The sequence below is a fragment of the Peromyscus californicus genome, unplaced genomic scaffold, assembly GCF_007827085.1.
Source record: "Peromyscus californicus insignis strain IS unplaced genomic scaffold, ASM782708v3 Scaffold_10__1_contigs__length_136768540, whole genome shotgun sequence".
Classification (NCBI taxonomy): domain Eukaryota; kingdom Metazoa; phylum Chordata; class Mammalia; order Rodentia; family Cricetidae; genus Peromyscus; species Peromyscus californicus.
This window is the reverse complement of record NW_026294391.1, coordinates 109,891,830-109,915,999: the sequence shown is the minus strand read 5'-3', so window position 1 is coordinate 109,915,999 and position 24,170 is coordinate 109,891,830. Positions and strand designations below refer to the sequence as shown.

The 24,170-nt window shown below is 37.2% G+C and overlaps 1 long non-coding RNA gene across 1 annotated transcript in view; it reads left to right on the top strand.

Moving 5' to 3' along the window:
- LOC128115902 (uncharacterized) overlaps window positions 1-23,916 on the top strand; it is a 64,057-nt gene extending 40,141 nt beyond the window's left edge. Inside the window, exons 2-3 of the long non-coding RNA XR_008220316.1 lie at window positions 13,091-13,148; window positions 23,192-23,916. This is a non-coding gene — a long non-coding RNA (uncharacterized LOC128115902). The remainder of the gene's footprint in view (window positions 1-13,090; window positions 13,149-23,191) is intronic.
- Window positions 23,917-24,170: the final 254 nt, after the last annotated feature.

Here is a 24,170-nt window from a genome sequence, read left to right as displayed (position 1 = left end):
CCTGTGCTGTCCCTCAGTGGAATTGATGTGCTTCCTTCAGGGCTTCAGAGTTTGTACTCTCTGATGTTTTATATAATTCAAAGAACTCAGAACCTACAAGATAAATACGTTACTGCCACAGGCATTCCTAATATAAAAACAAACAGGTGTTGGTAGTCATCTAGGGGCCTCACATGGATCTCTGCTTCCTGGAACTTACTCCTTGCAGAATCTTTCCAGTGTGTGTGGGGTGAACTTTGTATTCATCCAAGTTGAGTGTGGCTGAAATGATGGAGTGCCGCTTCCCTAATTAGTTTACAAAAGACTAACTTCCATCTGTGTAGTATCTTCCCCTCCTCTGGTTCTTTTTGGTTGCTTGTGTTAATGAAGCCAGTTGCTGCATGCTGTGCTGTGAGCTGCCTACTGAGAGGACTATATGACAAGAAATTTGCCACTAAGGAATGGATCCTTCAGATCAATTGCATTAGTTGTTTTTCTTGATGCTGGTAACAAATACCTTACTGAACAACTTAAGGCAAGAAGGGTTTATTTTGGCTCAGTTTGAGGCTACATTCCATCATGGTGGCGAGGGTACGGCCTCAGGAGTGTAAAGCTTCTTACTCACATCTCAGTATACCAGGAAGCTGAGGGCCAGATGCAGGCCAGAAGGAAGCTTAATCACATTGTATCTGCAGTCAGGAAAGAGAGAGAGAGAGAGAGAGAGAGAGAGAGAGAGAGAGAGAGAGAGAGAGAGAGAGAGAGAGAGAGAGAGAGAGAGAGAGAGAGAGAGAGAGAACAGAGACAAAGAGACGGAGACACACAGAGAGACAGAGAGAGACAGGGATAGAGAACAAGAAATAGGGCCCTGCTGTAATAAAATCTCAATCCTCTCCCACAGTGATCCATTTCCTCCAGGTAGGGCTCACCTCTTTATGATCCCACAGCCTCCCCCAACAGCTTTACCAGCTTAAAACTACATGTTCAAACACACAAGCCTGTGGGCAGGGGATTTCAAGCCAAACCTTAGCAAGAACAGTCATCAAGGAATACGATTCTGTCTGTAGCTTTGTGAGTGAGCTTGGAAGCAGAAACTCTCCCATTTAAGTTCAGTTTTGAGTAATTTCTCACCAAGATGCTGATTTTGACCCCACACATTTAAAACACAATTGTTTAACTATATAGACCAGATTTTTAATCTAATAGTGACTTCTAAAATGTGAAAGGTTTAAAATAACTCAAGGCCCAGGTCCTTGTGACCTGTCTCCACTCAGAGACTCTCCTCTTGTTATTATAGTCTACTAGTTATAATTGTTGTCTCTCTCTCTCTCCATATTCTTGATCTAATGAATCATATGTTTGGACTGGAGGAAGTCCAATGAATAACAACTCAAAATCCAAACTGATAGATATTTTTAAAAAAGAAGAAAAGACAGATGGGAAATGAAAATAGCTCCTTTATTTTGGGTTAAGCTGAAAGGAATGTAGCTTATAGCTGTGAGTAAGCTTCCTAATATTACACTGTGGATTTATGTGCCTAGTCAGAGGCAGTACTAGGCTGTGATGATGCTTGCCCTTCATTCCCCAGGGTTGTTTAGAGCCTTGCAGAATTCTCTTAGAGAGGTGCAGAGTATCATCACAGAATCTGTAGAGATCTTTACTCCCAAGAATAAGAAGAGATAAAAATAGGGCAAAGTGGGGCCAGTGAGATTGCTCAGTGGGTAAAGGTACCTGACCCTAAATCTAAGGACTTGAGTTTGATCCCTTGGTCCTATCGCTGGAGAGAAATGGCTTCTACAGATTTCTTTAACTTCCACCCACACATATACACACACAAAATGATTTTATTAGTTCTTTAACAATTTTATATAGTGTGGTTTAATTATATTCACCCCACACCTCCGGTATCTCCAAGATCCACCATCTTTCCCTACCCACACAACTTTGTGTCCTCTTGAAAAAAAAACTATCATGTTTAATTGGTGCTATCTATATAGTCTTGGATGTAGAGACCTTCCAGAAGACCATGGTCAATTTATTAGGGTCTATACCATTACAGAGAACTAACTGACTCTCTTCTAAGGGAATATCGATTGCCAATAGCTCTTCAGTTAGGAATGAGACCTTATGACCACTTCACATCTCCATGCTTGAAGTTTTTACAGCTTGAACTTGTGCAGAATTTGTGTATACTGTCATAGTCTCTGTGAGTTGGTATGTGTAATTGCCCTGCTACATCCGGAAAATACTGTTTCCTTTTGTCATTCACTGCCTCTGTCCTTCAATTGGTCAAGGAGCAGAGAGTGAAAGCCTTCAGAATGCTCAGCCCTAAATGGGATATCCATATCACAACATGTCAGAACACAGTACAAGAATGGAGTCCTATGAGAATTCTGAGTACTTGTGAGAAAACTCCAAGAAAACAAGATAAGAGTCTTGTGATCTCAGTTTCTTCAAAACACAGAATCATTCTTAGAATGTGTTTTTATGCTCCCCTCAGGTGTAGAGGATAGGAGAGAGCTTATTTCAGCTACTGCTATTCATATACATCTATGGAAAAACATGTTTTTGCCTCATGCAACTTGTCTTTGTGATAGTAACATTCAGAGTATAAGTTGTCTGATGTTCTGAATAAAGTTGGTTATTGCATGAGACTTTAGCCTGCCTCATTTTTAGGCCCTGCTCTCCTAGGTTCATGCCATAAACCAACTCGAGCAGTAAACAATACCCCTCCTCCAAAGGCTTGGGGATCATTGTTGAAGAGGGGAGTGGAAAGATTTTAAAAGCCAGAAACAGTGGATGACCATAAAGTAAAAATTTTAAAATTTACTTGCTGTGGATATCACTCTGTATAAATAAAATGCTGATTGGCCAGTAGCCGGGCAGGAAGTATAGGCAGGACAAACAGAGAAGAGAATTCTGGCAACAGGAAGGCTGAGTCAGGACACAATGCCAGCCGCTGCCATGAGTACCAACATGTAAGATACTGGTAAGCCATGAGCCATGTGGCAAGGTATAGATTTGTAGAAATGGATTAATTTAAGATGTAAGAACTAGATAGCTAGAAGCCTGAGCCATTAGGCCAAACAGTTTAAATAATATAAGAGTCTGTGTGTTTATTTTATAATTGGGCTGTGGGACTGTCGGGGCTTGGCGGGGGCTGGAGAGAAACTCTCCAGCTACATTTACTAGGACAAATGGGGCTAGTTTTCTGGTCAACTCAATACTCAGGTAAATCCTGCTTCTTCAAGTAGATGTGAAGAGGTGAAGTCATATAAAACAACATCAGGATTGAGGAAAAAAGTGTTCTCTCTTATATTCATATCTTTTAAACATCATTGTTCTCCTTCTAGGTTTTCAACTTCATCTTTTACAGGTATCAGACAAGGTTGGTTAAAAAACTACCAGGACAATAATGCTAATTGAAGATCCAAGGGAAGGGAACAGCTAATGTGTAATAAGTACATATGTTGAGATGCTCAGAGAGCCAGGGAACTGCTTCTGATCAAAATTATTCTTTTGGCATCTGTTTCCCCATTGACTCGAAAACCGGAAGACCCCATTTAGACTATCGTTTCATTGATGATACCCAAATTCTCTGGATCTATCGAAGTATCCAGAGTTTCCTTCATGACAAACAGAAATATGCACACTTTTATCTTTTTTAGAATATATGTGCCTTTTGTTTTATTTTAAAAGAGGCATATATTTATTAAGCACAATAGTTTTCCTTACAATATTTTCATACATGTACATAAGGTATTTTGACCATATTCACTCCCATAAACTTCTCTTGTACCAGTCCAACTCTGGATGATCCTCTTTCCCAACAAGTTCCCTTTCTAATTTCATGTCCAGCACCTTCTGTCTTACTCTGAAAGATTTAATTTTGATGATATATGGCAAAATGATTATTTATCAACATGGGAAGCTACCTCCTGGTGAATGTAGCCCTGATCTATACTTAAAAATGTCTGAATTTGTTTGGTGCCTGACTTATACTGACCTCTGAAGCATACAGGGTCTATGGGGGAAGGTCATTTTCTTGTTTAGAAGGCTTTTATTATTTTAAATCCAAGAGAATTCAGATTCAGGTTCTTTGGGAGTTACTAAGGATGACAAATGCAAAAGATTGTAAACTGAGAGCTAGGAAGGCATTCTATGTTATCAATTTCATTTGGATGAATAAGCATTTTATCTTATATAATATATTTTTTTAAAATCACTGTTTGTTTGAACTGTAAAACTCTTGCAGTCAAATACCCTGGTTAGGATCTTCTACTCTTTCTGGAAAAGATCAACTCACAGCTAAGAGATTTTTTATCACTTCTTATGGGCCATCAGGGGGCCTAGAAATAGCCATGGCAAATCCAATATTCTCAGGAAGAGAGAATTCTGACTGGTTTTGTTCTGTACTCAGGCTTTTAATGTTTATCAATTCTGAGAAGCACAGAGGCATTCTCACACATTCCTGACAACACCTGTGCTCCCCCTTTCATGTATTATTTCTTATCAAATGTGTTTGACTACAACACAACACAACATTTACCTTTGGCTCCACTGTGACAGAACATTATGATCTTTTACGCAGCTTACCTGTGCCCAGAGATACTTGCTTTGCTGTGTATGTTTGTGTTAGAGGGAAGGCTAGGGTTCAGGGAGGCAGGGAACTGGGGAGATTGGAATGACAAAAGCTTGTTTGCTTCTGTTCTTTATTTTTTCCAAAATCATATGTTCAAATTGCTTGAGTAAAATAGTCAATTTCTAGAATACCAGGCAAAACTCATCTTTCCACTCTTTCTTTTACACTTGGAACCAAATGGAGCCAGTCAGGTCTGGTTCTCTAACATATATAATAAAGGTGTGACAACAAAGTGTGGGAGTCTCCAAAATAACTAGGTTCTCAATCTCTTTTCATTTTCATCTTTTGTTGTAAATATTTTCAGCACTTTGTCAGAATGTGATGGGGATGTGTAGAAGGGCCTTGAGGGTACATGGAATAAATGTTTCAATGGGAAGTGGCAAGGGAATATTCTAGAAACTAATTATAATGATACCATTATATCTCTACACAACTGTCTCCATTATATCATCACTATTATTGAACAATTGATGTGCTTGATGTTGTATAAACATCACTTCATTTCCCATGATAGGTCTGTGTCGTAAACAGTACCACTACCTTGGTTTAAGGAAATTAGGGCCAGAAAAACTGAAGTAGTTTTGAACATTGTTTCTAAGAAACTGTGAATCAAGGTTTTGATTTAAGTCAAGCTGGAAGTAATTAATATTGTGGAAGGTCAGTGTGGCAAGTAGATATAGAACCTACATTATGTTCTGAAATCTTTTGCTCATATACAGCTTAGCTTTATTTTGGATGGGAAAATATAAACTGAATGTTAGTCACTTTCCTTATTAATATGGCCAAATGATTCACAAAAATATCTCAAAAGAGTATTTATTTTGGTTCATGATGTTGTGGTTTGAATGAGAATGGCCCCCATAGGCTCATATAATTAGGCTCAATTAATATACAAAATAGTATTTAGCAGTTGGTGGAACTGTTCTTGAAGGACTAGGAGGTATGGTTTTATTGAAGGAGGTATGTCACTGGGAGTGAAATTGGAGGTTTCAAAAGGACTACATCATTTCATAGTTAGCTCTCTTTCTCTCTGTATCATGGTTGTTTCAAGATGTAAGCTCTGAGCTAGTGCTCCAGAGTCATTCCTGCCTGCCTATTGCCATGTTCCCTGCCATAATGGTCACAGACTCTAACCCTTTGAAACTGTAAGTCCCCAGTAAACTGTTTCTTCTATAAGTTACCTGTTCATGGTATCTCTTCACAGCAATAGAAAAGTAACTAAGACACATGGTTTGAGGAGCTACAGTTCATCATGGTAGCTCCATGGCAATGAGATCATGAGGGTGCTTGTTCACATCTCAGTAGGTCAGGAAGCAGAGAAAGAGGATTGCTTGTACTCAGTTTGGTTTCTCATTTTTTTTCTTTTTAGGACGCAAGCCAGTGGGATGGTGCTACCCACTTCAGGGCACATCTTACTCCTTCAGTTAATTCCTTCTGGAAAAACTCTTACAGACACACTGGTATAGCAATTTCCTCTGAGTTGAAACACTCCATCTGGAGGGAGGCCCCTTAAGGCTCTGGAAGTTCTAAGTTGATAAGATTCCTCCAAGAAGTAGGAGGGATGGCCATGAGATTTAGGAAGTAAACAAACTTAAAAGATTCAAGAGAGTTATAAAACAAGATATACAAGGACCCCTCCAACGTTATTGTCATTCCCCAGGCGAGGTGGGCTTTTCAGTGATGCAACTGTCTTTGAGTTATTCCTGCTCCTGTAAGTAACTCTTCACCTATATTCCTGTAAATGACAGTCATTAACTCATTGCTTCACCAATTTGTCTTTGGTACAATCATTACTTTGATCTGTTGGTGGTTCTTTGCCTGGAGTGACTAGATGTGTGGGTTGTGTCTTCCCAGGAACAGTCTCACACAATATCCGATGTTGTGTCTCATTAATGCCCTGGATGGATCTTAATTCAATCAAGTTGACAATGAAGATTAACCATCAGGCCAAAGGATTGAAATACTGAAAGCTTGTTAATTTAGGTAACAGAAGCAGGATACACAGAACCCTATTAATATAATACAAAAATAATATTTAACTGTAAAAATCTTAAATCCTATGAAAATAGACTCTTTTCTGTAATAAATAAGGTTGATTCATTTTATTTGTATTTTTTAAAGCTAGAGTCAGTATATAGTTCTTGTTAATGTGGTACATGATTTATAGCCCAGGCTGGCCTCAACTCATTGCAGTTCTCTTGAATCGTCTTTCCAAATGCAATTATTATAAGCATGTGTCACCATGATTGACTTATAATTGATAAAATTAGATTTATCAAAGATTTATGCATAGGGACAATTCTTTTAACCATAATAGAAGTTCTTAGTTATTTTAGCCTATAAAGTGAAGTTCCCAGCATTTCTTACAATTGCTAAAAGTATCAATGTGTATGAAAGTGTATATGATATGACATAGGTAGATTATAACATATGGCTCATTATAAAAATGCCATTTCACAATCAGAGATATAGTCTGTTGCTTAAATTCAATGAATGGCATTGGAAACTATGGAGGAAAGGAAGAAAGGGGCTCTCACTGGTTTCCCTACTCTGGTTCCTTTGTAGAAGTCTATCTAGTCAAGCACAGACAATCACTTCTATAAATTGGTTTAAGTTAGATTTTGATGGAGACTTTGTCTAGACCATTCTGCTTTGTTCTTGAGTAGCTAATAAAACTGCAGTGACATTATGGCTAGAATAAAGATCATTTATATTCCTCTCCGGCACTAGTTGATGGAAGATGTCATTGTCGTATTTTGTTTCTCAGAGACAGGGAGAAAATATGCCTATTATTTATAAGGCAGGTGTATAAGAAGATTATTTCTAACAATCCAGCACCCTGTAGTATATACTCATTTAGTTCCTATGTTGTGGTGAGAGAACATAGTTTTAGTATTATTGCCTCTGAACTAAAGTGAGAAGTCACTCAATTTATCTTTGGTAACTGTAGCCTCCCATTTCATAATGTATGCAATTTCTGAATACTTTCCATATGCCAGGGAGTTTGTAACCTGCTTTACAAAGGCATATATAATTGTATGGAATCATTTTCACAACTCTGTTATGCTGCTTTTTGGAGTGCTTCTTGAATGTCCTGTACTACACTATGTATCTTTTAGTATTTTATTATTATTACTCATTACTAAAACTTATGATATTGTGGCTACTGATGTTTCAACTTTATAGACAATGAGATTAAGATTTGTTTAAGTTCACACAGAGAGAAATCACTAGAAATGAGATTTGAAATCTGGCTTTCATAGAAGAAGCTGATTTTTATTCAAACAAAGAACAGTGTTGGATTTAGGAACATGGTGATAGAGATAAATAAACGTCTGGCTCAGGAGGAATATTTCTCATCCAAGAATTCATTCAACTTTTTTTTGAATCATTCAGATTAAAACTTTCAAGTTTTCTATTCTTTCTGGGAATTCTTCAAAAGATAGTATGTGTGAAGCAAACCATTTCTTCCCTTGTTCAATACTACCACTTTGGTTTATGATATTATTATCTCATTTGCATGATTAGATCAGATTTCCTTTGCTTCAGACCTCTATGCAGAGATAGCCAGTTGTCTATTAGAAAACATTTGCCTTTCTTCTTTGGTCATAGAAATACACCTAAAAACATAGCTTTTTGGCCAAAATATACACCCCGTTTTGCTTATAGTTAGGTATAGTCATGTGAGTTAAGTAAACTGTTATCAGTAGAATGTGAGCATGTGCTATTTCTAAGTCAAGGGCATATAATATTTGGGCTTGCTTTCTCAGTACTCTTTTATTGTTTTTCCCCTCATGAAACCTGAATATTTTGACAATCTGGCCTAATCCTTATATACCATGACAAGTATAAAGTCTGAGCAATAACTTGAAAAGAATCTGCTTCCCTGTATCATTGTGATCGATGGATATTCTCTGTGGATCTGTACCAACCACATTTTAAGAATTTCATGTATGGGCACCCTGTATTTACAACATTTTTACCTCTCCTTCTCCCCTTCCACTTCTTCCTATTCCCCTTCCTTCCTGTCAAATTCAAGACCTCCTCCTGTATAATTATTGTTTTACACACACACACACACACACACACACACACACACACACACACACACACACAAAAATATACATGTATGTCCAATTAGTGATGCCCCTATGTTTTTACATGGGTTTAGGGCTGAGCACTTAGGATTGGGAAACCTATCAGGGGATCGTCCCTTGAGAACATTTATTTTCCTTCTTTCAGTAGCATTTACCTCCTGTAGTTGTTCATTTATGTTGGCTCCCCATCCATTAAAATTTCTCCACACAGGTTGACATGTTGATTGGTATGGTCTTGTGAGGGCAACCATATTGTTGAGGGTTCATGGATGCGGTATCCCTATCATGTCCAGAAGATACTGTATGATGGCAGTTGTCCTGGTCATCTGGCTATTAAAATCATTCTGTCCCCTTTTTCATGATGTTTCCTGAGCCTTAGGTATAGATAGGGTTGTGTTGTAGATGTCTTATTTGTGGCTGGGTAACCCATAGTCACTTAATATATATCATTTGACCAGTTGTAGATTTATGTCATAGCCTCCATTTGCTGCATAAAAATCTTATTTGATGAGGAGTAAGAGCTTTACTTACCTAGGAGTATAAAGGTAAGTACTTAGTAGATTACAGTTTTGAAGCTATATTCATTTAGAAAAATCACCTGGTAGGTTCTCCTTTAGGATCTGTGGCCTCTCCAGCCATGAGTTCTTTGCCAGCTTTACAGTGCCAGATATGAATTTCCCTGTATTGTGTGGATCTTAAATCCAATTGGTTACTCCCAAGATATAAATGCCAATATTGCACCACTGGGGATATCCTGCTAGGTTGGTGATTGTGATTAACAGTATTTCCTGATAATATTAGATGATGCTTGAACAAAAGACAGATTACTAAGGCTTTCTGCTAGGAGGCAGCATTTACACATGCCTGCACTGGCTCAGCAGATTCACATTCTATGGTTGAGTCCCAAGTGCTGTAGGGTGTTCCCATACATACCCTCATTGTTGCCTTCTGCACTTTAGTATCTTTGTATTCACCAATATGGTAACATATGTTCTGATTAGGTGCTTTATATTACAGGGCTGTCCCATATGCCATATCACCTTCCTTTTATTCTGGGTGTGCCTTTACAGTAAGATTGTTGATAACCTTTCTCCTTTGGCACCTTGCACAGCACTTTCCCCATACCATGAGAGCTAGCCCTTAGGGAGGAGACTTCTAGGGCTGTACCAGATTGATTCCTCCAAATCCTGTGATTGAAATGTATAGTGTCTTCATCAATAGGGTCTTATCTTCAAGTTCTGGGAGGCAATTAAGAGAAGTGGCAATAGTCTATGTTGTTTTTTTGAGGGGGGGGGAATGGGGGAACTCTAGGATGACCCTATCCAACAATTTCTTAGCTTCCAGGCACTCTGCTAAATGCCAGGACTAAACCAATTAGATCACCTTGTTTTTAAAATCCATTTATACAAAGATTCAAGTCCCTTGGACTTGGGAATCTGTTCAGTGGTGCTTCCATGTGGTCTAAACTGTCTTTAAATATAGTGCTTCTCAAACTTTAATATATGTACCGATCACCTTGGTATCACTTAGCTTGCAATTCTGATTTAGTGGGAGTGGGATGAGGCTGAGAGTCTGTAGGTCCTATAAATTCCCAGATGATGCTGATATTGCTGGTCCACTAGCCACAGTTGGAGTAGCTAGGCTTTAATCTTCAAAGGGACAGTGAGTTTACCTGGGCAGATGATTACTATTTCTCTGGGGCTACCTGCTCCTCTGCTGCAGAAAAATTCCTTGCCTGAAGCCTACTGGTATTTGCCTAATTTTCAAGCTCTACGAAGCACTATACATGTTTTAATTAAAAAAGACTTTGAAACAATTAAGATACACTATGTAGAGTGACTGTAGAATTCATGGACATAAATTGTGTTGTTTTACTGAGGGGGTGGAATAATGTTTCTGTCTCTGTTTAATTAAGAAAAAAAATGAAACAAGGGAGGTTTTGATGGGTGACAGACAGACTGAAAGAGCTGCACAGAACTTGGATGAAGAGTTTGTTTAGGGAAAAATATGTTTAGTATATCTCTTAATTTAGGCCACTTTATGGGAAATTTTGCCTTTCTCACCTTGTCTTGTTTCCTTTAAAGAATTTTAAAGATCCTACTGCCACTCAATTCTTTTGCCTCAATGCATTTAGATTTCAAAAGTTTCTCACAATATAAATGTCCCCTACTTGAAAGCATTAAATACTCTACAGTCACCAATACTTTAGGGTAGGTGTTTCAAACTATAGGGCTTCTTGTTTAGGCTTCTGGGGGATCTCTGAACTCAAAACATTTTTTTTCAAAAATTTACATATGTACTTACATATAGACACATTTTCTTTGGCATTTTTTCCTAGGGAGAGTCTGTAACAGGATTCTCCAATGTGGTCTCTGATTCTCTGAAGGCTAAGAGTCTTCTTAGATGAGACGATAACAGAGAAGTGGGGGATTACTTTAATGATGGGAGAGAAACGTACACTGTCTTATCACTTGGTTTATGTTGTTTTCCCTGCATTAGATTCTGTATTCTTTGAGAGGAAGTGCTGCTCATCTGTTTATGATGTTCAGCAGAGTGTCTTGCATGGAAAATGTACTCATAGAACCTAAAACTAGGCTGGGAAGTATGTAGGGAACAGAGCATGGAAGGTGCTCATGGAAAATGGTATACTGAACATGTCCTGGAAGGTAGATGCTATTCAGATGACTAGGAATAGAGAAGACAGGACTGGGATGGGACCTAGAGAAAACTAGGTTGATACTTTTCATAGGGCTTAACTTCATCTATGTACACTCCACCCTTTCCTAGGATCATTTTCATTGGGATGTAAAATGTAGGTCTAACATCTCAGCTTTTTCCTTCTTGTTTCCTAGTTAAGACGTGCTGTTCAATCAATAAAGATGAATAATTTAAATTCAATATCCCTCTGTCACTACCAGTAATACTTTTGTGAGTGATGTAGTACTAGGGTAATTCAATTTGTTAGTCCCTGCCACACTTTCACGTGACAGTCTGCTGAAGTTGTAAACTTAATTTACTCTAGGCACTTGACACAAGTAACATTGATGGTTTTTATCTTTAAAAGTATTGATTTTCCACCGGAAAATCTCTCCTCTGTATTCGTGTTTATTGAATAAACAGACACCTGTCTGGTTAAGGAAAACTTTTTAAAGCTAAGAGACCTTCCTCTTTGGTTTAAAGCAGCTCTTGGTTGAACAACTTAAAACCCAGTATTGGGAGAGGCCTGGGATATTATGTTGTCTTATCTGTTGGTCACTCCCAGGGGTAGCTTTTTATCATCCAGCATAGTAGAGTCTACTGCTTAGTAACCCTCATGGTTTGAAAGCTCTCCACAGTGGGAACAGTACCCACTCTTCTGCATCTTTGACCCATTATTCACTTTCCTGAGTTATATAAATGTATTATATACCAATTGCTTGGCAAGTGTTTTATATATTAGAAGACTGTTTGCATGTACATCTAAAATTTCTCTTGGTCAGCTAAACATTCCTAGTAATTTTAACTCATTTCATTTGAAAGAGTTTCTGTATCACTTCACAGTTGTGGATGGCCTCCTCTGGCTACGCCAAAGTTGTTGATAAAGATTTTCAAAGTGTAGCGTCCAAGTAGAGTACTCCTGACGACAAGATCTAAAGGGATTCAACTTCACACAGAACTCTTCTTAAAATGACACTCTAAAACAAATCCTTGTTCAACTTTCTAAAACATTTGAAATGAATGAATTATATACATTGTGCATATGATTTTTGTCTCCCTTTGAGAGATAAGTTCAACATATTCATTTGGTTTGTTATATCTTGCAAAAATAAAATAACAACTTAAAGAAAAGTTTGGATTCACTAGCAATGAAGTTTTGAGCTCCTTTGATATATGCTCTCATTATAACCCATTCCTCTCTTCTAATGGGAGCACTTCTTATGACTATAATTGATTATATCTAAGGATCTGGAGCCCTGAGGTTTATATAGTAATTGGTGAGAACTAGAAATTTCAATGTTTTAATTTTTGTAAGATTTAAAAAAATGTTTTATATTATGGAAAATGACATTATTTATCAAACTAATAAATAGTAGCTCCCAGGGACTCATTCATTTAGGTCTTACAAGTATAGGTGCATTTATATTACATACTCCCCCTGCTAAGAATTATTTTAAAGAAAATCTAAGGTATCACTTCATCTTAAATATCTTAGTACATATTTCTAAAAAATTTCTATAAAATTGTTATTTTCATGCCTGAAATTTTGTTGTAGTGTTGCAAAGAACATAGGTATACAGATGTCTCTAGTGTATGCTAAGTTGGATTCATTTTGGTATATACTCAGGAGTAGTATAGTTGAGTTACATGATAATCATGGTTTTTTGTTTTTCGATAGGACTGATTTCCTATGCTGATTTCCATAGTGGATACATTGATGTATATGTCCAACAATGGTATGTAAAAGTTTCTCTTCTTCTGTATTATTGTCAGCATTTGTTCTTTGACTTACTGTTCTGACTGAAATGTGATGGAATCTCAGTGCCATCTTGATATGCATTATGTGATAACTGATGATGTTGAAATTTTTTTCATGTATCTTGGACATTTTATATTCTGTGCTGAAAACTAGTTAATTACTACATATGACCATTTGTAGATTGGATTTTTGGGTTTATTTTTAGTTCTTTTTATATTCAGGATACTTTAATCCCCTTTCAAATGGGAGGATATTCATAGATAATATGTAAAGTATGTGCTGTTTTATATAAGTGCCTTGAATAGCCACTGATTTTTGATATTTTGTCCTGAAATCAATTCCCCTAAGGATACCCAGCGGTTACTTTACACTTAAAATATCTTCATAAATGTTTTAATATGTTTATTACTATATTCTTGAGTATGAAAAATTCATCTTACTATAGCCAGCCATATTATGTTGAAATATATTCATGATACTTTATATGTAATATCCTATTACTATGAGTGAATTCTTATTAAACCATCCATTTCCTTCTGTGAGGCAGAATAATTTGAATATTCCTCAAAATGGTTTTATGACAACAAAACTACAGCCAAGGAAGTTTTAAAGTAAAGCAAAGAAATTAAGTCAACTATCCAGTTAACAAGAGGATCAAGGGAAGGCAGATTTGACAAACTGTGATGATTTAGTGTAGATTTGTTAGGGCCACATACTGACTGACTGACAGTCATAGAATGTCCTGGTGCTAGTACTGAGAAATTGATTGCTTCCTTCATGACTCTGTCTTCCATGTATAAACTTCTTGCTGTTGTCATCAACAAGTCCCAAACAGCTTTTAATTCTTTTCTAAATTTAGGTTCATTGAATCTAAGTTGTTAAAATTATGTCAAGTCTCTCACTTTCTGCACATTGTCCAGTTGTGAGTCTCTGTGTTAATTCCTACCTACTGCAAGAAGAATCCTCTCTGATGTGGGTGGAGTGAACATACAATATTTGATTTGACTGGAAGGTACTTTGCATGCTACTGAAGGAGAAAAGTAATCATCAATATCGCCCAGCTACAAACTCTATAACCTACAACAGTGACCTGCCTGCAAGTTACACTGGAGCAAAGTGGCACAAATGTTATGGGAGTCACCAACCACTTTTTGGGTTGATTTGAGACCCACTCCATGAGATGAAACCTGTACCTGACCCTGCTAAAGTAGCCAAGAACCTGAGGCTAGATAGGTCATTGACCTAGAGAAAAACCCAGTACTATTATTCTGCTAAAGGAACATAGCAATAAAATGACATCCTGTTATACCCGTAGATCAGTATCTTACTCAACCCATATCAGAGAAGCTTCTTCTTGTAAGTAGATGAGAACTAACACAGAAACTCACAACTGGACAATGTGTGAATTATGTTGGAACACCCAACCCTAAACAGAATATCTTCAAACCCCTCCTCTCAGAGTTCAGGAAGAGGAGGCAGAAAGATTTTAAGAGTCAGAGGAAACAGTATCTTCCACACACAACATGCCTGAATGATGCACATACGAACTCACAGAGACTGTGATAACATTTACAAGTCCTGTACAACTTCAAGCTAGATGGGGTCACAGCACTGAGAAGGGGAAGTAGACGTGGAGTCCCACCACTAAGTAATAAGCTGTCTGCAATTGGTACTCATTGGCAGGGGGAAAATTAGTTTTCTTCAGTGGCATTTTACTGGATATATAAAAAAACAATTCAGGGCAGGCCCCATGCTCAGGAGTAGTTGGCCAACATGAAACAAACACAAATGGCATTTTTATGGACTTTTGTTTAATTTTTCTTTTAGAATTTTTCCTTATTGATCTTTTGCTTGTCTGTTTTGATTTTTTGCTTTGATTTTCATTCTTGTGATTTTTTGTTTTTTTCATTTCTCTCCTCCCTCCCTGCTTTCTTTCTTTCTTTCTTTCTTTCTTTCTTTCTTTCTTTCTTTCTTTCTTTCTTTCTTTCTTTCTTTCTTTCTTTCTTTCTTTCTCTGTCTTTCTCTCTTTCTCTTTCTTTTTTGAAACAGAGAGTGAAGAAAAGCAGAATGAAGTTGGACAGGTAGGGAGGTTGGGAACGAGATCTGGGAAGAATTGGTGGAGGGGAAAACATGATCAAAATATATTGTATGAAAAAATGTTTCCAATAAAAAATGAAAAATCTAAGAATATGTATGTACCCTGCACATTTGTTTCCTCGCCCTTCACTGTAGCCCTTGTGTTTGCTTATAAAAGCAGCTGGTATATGTTATCTAATTTATGTTGGTAAAAAGGTACTTATACATAAAAATGTCTAAAATAAAAAATTGTATCTGAATATTATTTTAGGATATTATCCTCTAAGTAAATTAGATCACATTAGAGGATAGACATCATGACATCCATTTTTGTCTCATGGGAACAAAACTTGGTTTTGTGTTTATTACTTTATTTAGTTTTTGTTTCTGCCTATTTTCCTTTGTGTTGCTAATTTGTATTAGAAGAAGTTTATAAAAAAATATTGTCTGGTTGGGTGAACCAGGAGACATTACTGTATTTTTGTTATCTCCATTTATGGAGAAACTTGTTGGGCAGTTATTTAAAAGTTTAAAGAATTTCAAATAAAAGTAAATTTGTTATACTACTACTAGAATAATTTAGAATATTTGATCCCAGCTATACATCTATCTCCAAATTCTATTAACTGTCTCTTGCAGTTGAATTTATTATCTTAGGCAAATACAAAACTAAGTCAAAGGTGATAAGTAGTACCTGCATTAGGGGAATAACAGGGATCAGGGGCATAGTACTAGTTTGCCTTAGTGGTCAGTCACCAACCCTATAACTTTATTAATATTCATTGAGGAAAATAAGAATCATCATGGCATTGTCTATTTGTGTTTAATGTGCCCATTTGTATAGTACTTGGTATATGTAAGTCCTCAGTCATTTTCTTGAGATTATGAACCTGAAAAATATTTAGATTATGCCTATTTCTGATCATCCCAAGTATGTATGGTATATATCTTCTACTTATGGACCTTAGTTTTGGGAGATAGGCTAGAGGGAGGCTAAGAGGAGCTCATGTCAGAAAAATGTGATTTCCTGTTTTTCATGGAAGAGCTGTACATAATCAGAGGTAATGAAAAAAAACTGCATTTCTCTAAGAGAGTTTCCATAATACCCTACAAAGCATTGGGTGCTTTTTAAAATGGACTTATTGATGTCGAGGGAATGAGCATAATGAACACAACACAGACATGATCAAGAAATGTAGCCTCTGTAAAAAAAAACCCTAATTGCTCCCTGCTGAACCCATCAAATAAGATGTGTTGTCCCAGTAGGAAGGCTTATGGAAAGAGCATTGCAATAAGCCTCCCAATGCTACTTATAACAAGCTGAAAGGAGATTCCCAGCATCTATCACATGACATTCAGATACGTATCCATCCAATTCTTGAATACCTTCATCATCGCTATCTATTTCTAGATACTGAGAATTGATGTTCACATATGGATATTAAAGATTCTCAAAAAACATAAATTCATGAATTTACAAGCGCTTGGAAAAGTGCCATACTCTCAATGCAATAAATAATTTTTAAGCACCCAGTGTGCTTATAGTATAATACTGAGTACCTTCGGGGGAGCTGAGGAGCAAAATAAGCCTAGCTTAAAGAAGCAGAAATGGGATTTGAGGGGTCAGTTGGTGTGGCAGTAGTGAGTTTCTAAATGAAAACAAAAATCTATTAAGTGGGACTTTTCTTTTCTCAAAAGAATGCTTTCAAAATTTGACTTTTCTGCATTGACTCTTTTATCCTCCTCCATTTTTCAAAAACTCACTTTGATTAATAAATATTATTCAGTGTAATGTTTCAAGAGTGTAGTCAGTGCAATGTTACCTTAAATATGTACAATTTTGGTGGTATATGAGTGAATAGAGCTTTTGTAGTTTTATACTTAGCTTAATACACAATTGGAAAATACTACAAACCATCTATCAACCCTTTAATAGCTATGATGTTTTAGCAGCATAAAAAGTAAACAAGTGACATGTTTTGAAGAAAACACTCAAATAGTAATGCAGGGTTAGGAAATGCTTTTTCATACTTGTAAGTACATGATTATATGAAAATACTAGAAAACTATAATCTGTTACTGTATATTAAATTAAATCAAGACTAAGCTCCAAATCAAAGCCACTATTTCTGTCTGCTAAAATGATTGTAAAATGCTGTTTTGAAGAAGTAAATGGCATGGGGAAAGCAGTGATTAAGAAAGGGACAGTTTTTAGACAACTTTGCCCCTAAATTCCCCTACAGACAGACTCATTATTGAAAAGGAACAGTGCCACCTGAAGTGAACTATTTTCTCTTTAGGGCAGCAAGTCAAATATTCACTTCTTATTAATAATTTAATGTGACAAATGTATTACTTTTAAGGTGCAACAAGTCAATTAGACAATGGGATGTTGTATCTTCCTTTCAGCTTTCTTAATTGGCTTCCAAGTGTGACATTCATCAAAACCTTGACTTCTAATGTAAACTGAATTCCAGGAATTGGGTTTGGGATTGAAACTAGGCATACTTGAGCAACCCTCAGAGAGGTGGTTACTACTTTCATCAATGGGTAAAAAGATAAGATTTAGGATGTACTAAGGAATTATGCTGAGCTAGCAAAGTGACAGTAGTAGATTTTTTTTTCTGAGCCCCATAATCTCATTAGCCCCAGGATGTTAGCCAGGTTTCCAATACCAGATATTATTTAACTTCTGTTGAGTGGCTCTAAGTCCAATTAGACAGCTTTTAGTTGTCACTGATATGTGAAAACCACTTACTGCACTTTTAGAGATATCTTGCCATGCTGGTCATTGCCATGGCTCTTAGGTGATACAGCTGGGTAGGACCATTAGTTTCTTCTCTTCCTTGGTAGTTTGCATATTATTTTTAGAACCATGGAAGCTAGGCCACATTTAGGAGGCTTTAAATTGAGATGCAGCTCAAATTATCCAAGTCTTGTGTCCTAAGGGTGCAGAGCCTTCAGGATTAGGGATTACTTTCAACCTCTGATAGGTGACTGAGTGCTATATCAATAGTCTATATTGTTTTGGGAGTCACTTGGACTCCTCTGATCAACTATTTGAAAGGTTTCTTGTGGCTGGTACTGACATTTTTGTTAGTCCATGATTCTTGGAGGGCGTATTGTCAAGCCTAAGTGGCCTAACTTCCTTTAAGATACCTCTCTATCTCTACCTCTGTCTCTATCTCCTCTATATATCTATCTCTATATATGTATATGTATATATATGGTGTGTGTGTTATATAAGTTTTGGTAAATATAAAATGATATGATTCCTTGAAGCTTTATCAAACAACTGTGGTGATATTTGCCCCTCATTCCACCTGTACTGACCTTTTTTCCTCTTTCCCAGTTGAAGCCCACTCCCCCTTTTTTCACTTCCCACTTTATATCACCTGTGTCCTGCTATTCCCCTCTCTCTCTCCTCACATCTATGATACCTTTATACTTTCCTGGTTTCTGTTGTTTCTCCATGTTGTATACTCACATCTGAGGATTTGGAGTTAGGAACAACAGATGAGCAAGAATTCATAATTTTTGTCTTTCTGTGTCTGGAATGTCTCACTCAATATAACTCTCTAGGTTCATCCACTTAACCTGCAAATTTCATGATTTTCTTTTTCTATATAGCACAATAGTATTCCACAATGTATATTACCACATTTTCATTATCCATTTATCTGTTGAAGGGCACTTAGGTTGTTTCCATTTCCTAGATATTGTGAATAAGGCAGCAATGAACATCTCTAAGCAAGTATCTGTGGAATAGGAAGTTGGGACCTTTGGGCATATAACAAGGTGTAGTATAGCTGAGACATATGGCAGATTTAGTTTTCTGAGGATTCTCCATACTGATTTCTGGAGTGGCTCCACCAATCTGTATTCCTGCCAACAGTCAATGAGTGCCCCCTTTTTATTAGAGCCTTAGCCTATTTTTTGAGACAGGGTTTCTCTGTGTAGTCTTGGCTGTTCTTGAACTCCTGCTGTAGACCAGGCTTGCCTTGAACTCAGAGCTCCTCTTGCCTCTGCCTCCTGAGTTCTGGGACTAAAGGCATGTGCCACCACTACCTGGCTGCCCCAGCCTATTTTTAATTGGGTCATTTGTTTTCTTCACTCTTTTTTTAAAGTCTTTTGTATATTCTGGCTATTACTCCCTTGGCAAATGAATAGTTGGCAAAGATTTTCTACCATTCTGTGTGTTTCTTCACTCAATTGATTACTTCCTTAGTTGTACAGAAGGTTTTTAGTTTTGTGTGGTCCTAGTTTTCAAATGTTGGTCTTAATTCCTGGGCAAATGGAGAACTGTTCAGAAAACTGTATCTTGTAGGATACTGTCTATGTTTTCTTCTACCAATTTTAGTGTTTCAGGCTCCAAATTGAGATCTTTCATGTACTTAGTCTACTTTTTGTGCAAGATGATAAATATGTATCTAATTTCATTTTTCTGCATATGGACATTCTGTTTTCCCAGCTGTTTATTACTTTTGAGGCAGTGGGACATGGGAGAATAGAGCCTAAAAATGAGGTGGACTAAAGTCTCATAAGACAGTCAACTTTATTTAGAGCCTCAAACAATTTATACTCTGAGGGTTAAGAAGAATCACATGAGTAAGGTGTTCAGTCACAAGGACAAGCCACTTGTGGCAAAACATGTTTTTCTATAGAGACATAGAAAAAAATAACAACAACCAGTTAGCCAATTGTAATGAATAATCTAAAGTAAACTCACTCTTATTTTCTACACATGGGAAGGGCATGAAAGCACATTCTAGTAATAGTTTTGTCTCTTTGAAGAAATTGAGGTCACAAGACTCTAGTCTTGGTTTCTTACGAGCACTTAGAATTCCCTTCACATGACTCCATTTTTTTGACTGTGTTCTAACACCAGCACCATTTGCTAAAGATGCTATCTTTTCTTCACTGTAGGTTTTTACCTCTGTGTCAAATATCACATGGCTCTAGTTACAGGTATTCATGTTTGGGTCTTTAATTTTAATCCATTAATTTACATGTCTGTTTTGTGTCTGGAGCATACTGTTTTCATTACTATGGCTCTGTAATATAGCTTGAGATCTGGAAAAACCAATCCATACAGTATTATCCAAGATATCTTACTGATGTTGACACTACTGTAAATGGGAATGTGTCCACAGTCTCTTTTTCAGTGAGTTTGTTGTTAATAAAAAGGCTGTTTGTAAAAGTTTTGTAAGGTGAATACTGCCACTTTGCTGATATTGTTTATGGAAGTTTTACGATTGAATTTTTGGAGTCTCTAATGTATAATACCATATCATCTGTTAATAGGGATAATTTTATTTCTTTTCCTATTTATATCCCTTTAATTTCCTTTTATTGCCTTGTTTTACTAGCTAGTGTTTTCAGCAGTATATTGAAAAGAGTTGGGAAGAGTGGGAAGCTCTGTCTTCTTCCAGATTTTAATGAAATTATTTCAAGTTTTTATCTATTTAGGATATTGTTTGCTGTGGGTTTGTCATAGATTTTATTATATTGAGGTATGTTTCCTTCAGTCCTACTCTCTTGACGAATTTTATAATGAAGTCATGTTGGATTTTCCCAGAGGCTTTTTCTGCATCTATCAAGATTATTATGTGATTTTTGTCTTTAGGTCCATTTATGTGATTAATTATATTTATTAAATTACACATGTTGAACCAACCATTCATTTCCAGGAAAAAGCCAGCTTGGTCATGGTGCAATGATTTCCTTTATAGTGCTTGTATTCAGCTTGCTGGTTTTTATTGAGGATTTTTGCATCTGTGTTCATCAGGAATATCAAGACTATAGATTGTGTGTGCCTAGATCGGGTATTAAAGTAATACTGGCTTCGTAGAATGAGTTTAGGATTGATCCTTCTGTTTCTGTTCTGTTTCTTGGGTTTCTGTTTGTTTGTTTGTTTTGTTTTGAAGTATATAAGAAGGATTTTTAGTAGTTCTTCTTTGAAAGTATGGTAGAATTCTGCAAAACTATTATTTTTTATTATTTATCATTGTTTCCGTCATCTTCTTTGTTATAGGTCTGTTTAGGTTGTTGGTTTCTCCTTGGTTTAAATTTTATACTTTGGATGAATAAATAAATCTATCCATTTCTTTAAAATTTTTCAACTTAATGGAATATAGACTTTAAAAGTATTCCCTTATAATGTTCTCTATTTGTTTGGTGTCTTTTATGATGTTTCCTTGTTCATTTTGGATTCTATTAATTTGAGTCGTCTCTTTCTTTCTTTCGGTTACTTGAGCTAAGGGTTTGTTGATCTTGTTTATCTTCTCAAATGGCCAGCTCTTAGATTACTTGATTCTTTGTATTGTTTTCTTAGTTTCTCCTCTGATTTCTTATTATTATTTCTTGCCATCTGCTGGGTTTAGGTTCTTATTTTATGTTTATGAGTGCTCTATCTGCATGTATGCCTTTATGACAGAAGAGGACATCAGATACCACTATAGATGGTTGTGGCTACTGGGAATTGAATTCAGGATTTCTGGAAGAGCAGCCAGTCCTCTTAAACACTGAACCATCTCTCCAGCCTATGTTTCAAAATTTTTGTGTTGCACCATTAAATAATTTATTTGTGCTCTTTATTTATTTCTGGTCTTTTAATGTAGGTCCTTTGTAGCTAGAGTTTTCCTGCCTGGCCCACGGTCAGGACAAAATCTCTCTCACCTGCCAGTCCCACAGCCGCTCAGACCCAACCAAGTAAACACAGAGACTTTATATTGGTTACAAACTGTATGGCCGTGGCAGGCTTCTTGCTAACTGTTCTTACAGCTTAAATTAATCCATTTCTATAAATCTATACCTTGCCACGTGGCTCGTGGCTTACCGGCATCTTCACATGCTGTTTGTCATTGTGGCGGCTGGCAGTGTTTCTCTCTCAGCCTTCCACTTCCCAGCTTTATTCTCCTCCTTGTCCTGCCTATACTTCCTGCCTAGCCACTGGCCAATCAGTGATTTATTTACTGACCAATCAGCAACACACTTGACATACAGACCATCCCACAGCAGTCCTTAGGACTATAAACTTCCTTCTTAAAACTATTAATGTATAAGTTATCTGGGTATCAATGTAGCTATCTAGTTTTACCAGCACTATGTGTTGAAGATGCTATTTCATTTGAGTGTTTATTTTTGGCTTCTTTTTAAAAAATTAGGTGGCTTTAGGAGGAACACGTGCTATGAAATGTCAGTGGAGAACAAGAACTTTATAGAGAATTGGGCTATAGAGCATTTATGTAAAATTATGGCCAAATGTGTTTGCATTCTCCCAATGTCCTGAGAACAGGAGTGAGGCTGAATTAAAAAGAAACTAATTCAGCACTAATGTGTTTCTCTGTGTCTATATGTGTTTCTTGTGCTTTTTTTTGGCTCTTGTTTTTTGTTTGTTTTGTCCTATTCTGGTTTGTTTGTTTTAGTTGCCTGTTTGTTTTCTTTCTTTTTTTAAAAAATAAAATATTATTTTTATTAAGAGATTTTTCTATTCATTTTACATACCAACCACAGATTCCCCTGTCCTCCCTCCTCCCACCCCCCAGCCTTATCCCCCCAACCCACCCCCCCCATTCCCACCTCCTCCAAGGCAAGGTCTCCCAAGGGGAGTCAGGAGAGCCTGGTACATTCAGTTGAGGCAGGTCCAAGCCCCTCCTCTCTGCACCAAGGCTGTGCAAAGTGTCTTACCATAGGCACTAGGTTCCAAAAAGCCAGCTCATGCACTAGGGACAGGTCCCGGTCCCACTGCCTGGGGGCCCCCTAAACATTTCAAGCTAAATAACTGTCTCATTTATCCACAGGGCCTGATCCAGTATCATGGGGGCTCCTCTGCTATTGGTCCACAGTTCATGTGTTTCCACTGCTTTTGCTAGATGTCTCTGTACTTTTTCCAATCATGGTCTTGATAACTCTTGCTCATAGAATCCCTCCTCTCTCTTGCAGATTGGACTCCTGGAGCCCCGCCTGGGAGCCAGCTGTGGATCTCTGCGTCTGCTTCCATCAGTCATTGGATGAGAGTTCTATCATGACAGTTAGGGTATTCAGCTATCCGATCTCCAGAGTAGGTCAGCTCAGGCACCCTCTCGACCATTGCCAGTAGTCTATAATGGAATCATCTTTGTGGATTCCTGGGAACCTCTCTAGTACTCTGCTTCTTCCTATTCCCATGGTGTCTTTATTTATCATGGTATCTCTTTCCTTGTTCTCCCACTCTGTTCCTGATCCAGCTGTGACCTCCCACTCCCCTAAGCTCTCTTTCCCTCGACCTTGCCTTCCATTACCCCCCCTCACGCCCAGTTTGCTCCTGTAGATCTCATCCATTTCTCCATCACTGGGCCTGTTTGTTTTCCAATGAGAGAGAAAAAAAGATGTGGGTTTTTGATGGGAAGGGAGGATCTGGGAGGAACTGGGGCAAGGGAAACAATTATTAGAATATATTGTATTTTAAAAAGCCTATTTTCAATATAGAAATAAAGGATAAAAGGAATGAACTACAAAATAATGTTCAGAATGTGTCATGGCTACTTGCTTACTGCTCTTATCTAGATATACAGAGAGTGAGCAACATGTGGAGCAGAAAAGACATGAAAGTGTGTCACTTGATTGAGAAGTGAATGAATTTAAACTTATAGACCAGCAAGGCAGTTGAGACCACAGCTGCGATTGCTAAAGAGGTAAGCATCATTAAAGAGAGATCTCATGCAATAGGAAAGGTACCCTAAGGCTAAGACCCCACTAGTGGAAGGTTTCATCTTGAGAAAATACAAATTAATTTGAAAAGAGAGAGTCTAAACTGATAATTCCCTCTGCACAAAAATAACCACCTAGGAAAGTGTTTCCCCATAGTCAGCACACAGAGGCCAATGCAACTGGGATCCAAGCCCTGACTCCATCCTGACCTGGGAATAGATCTTGGTAGTAT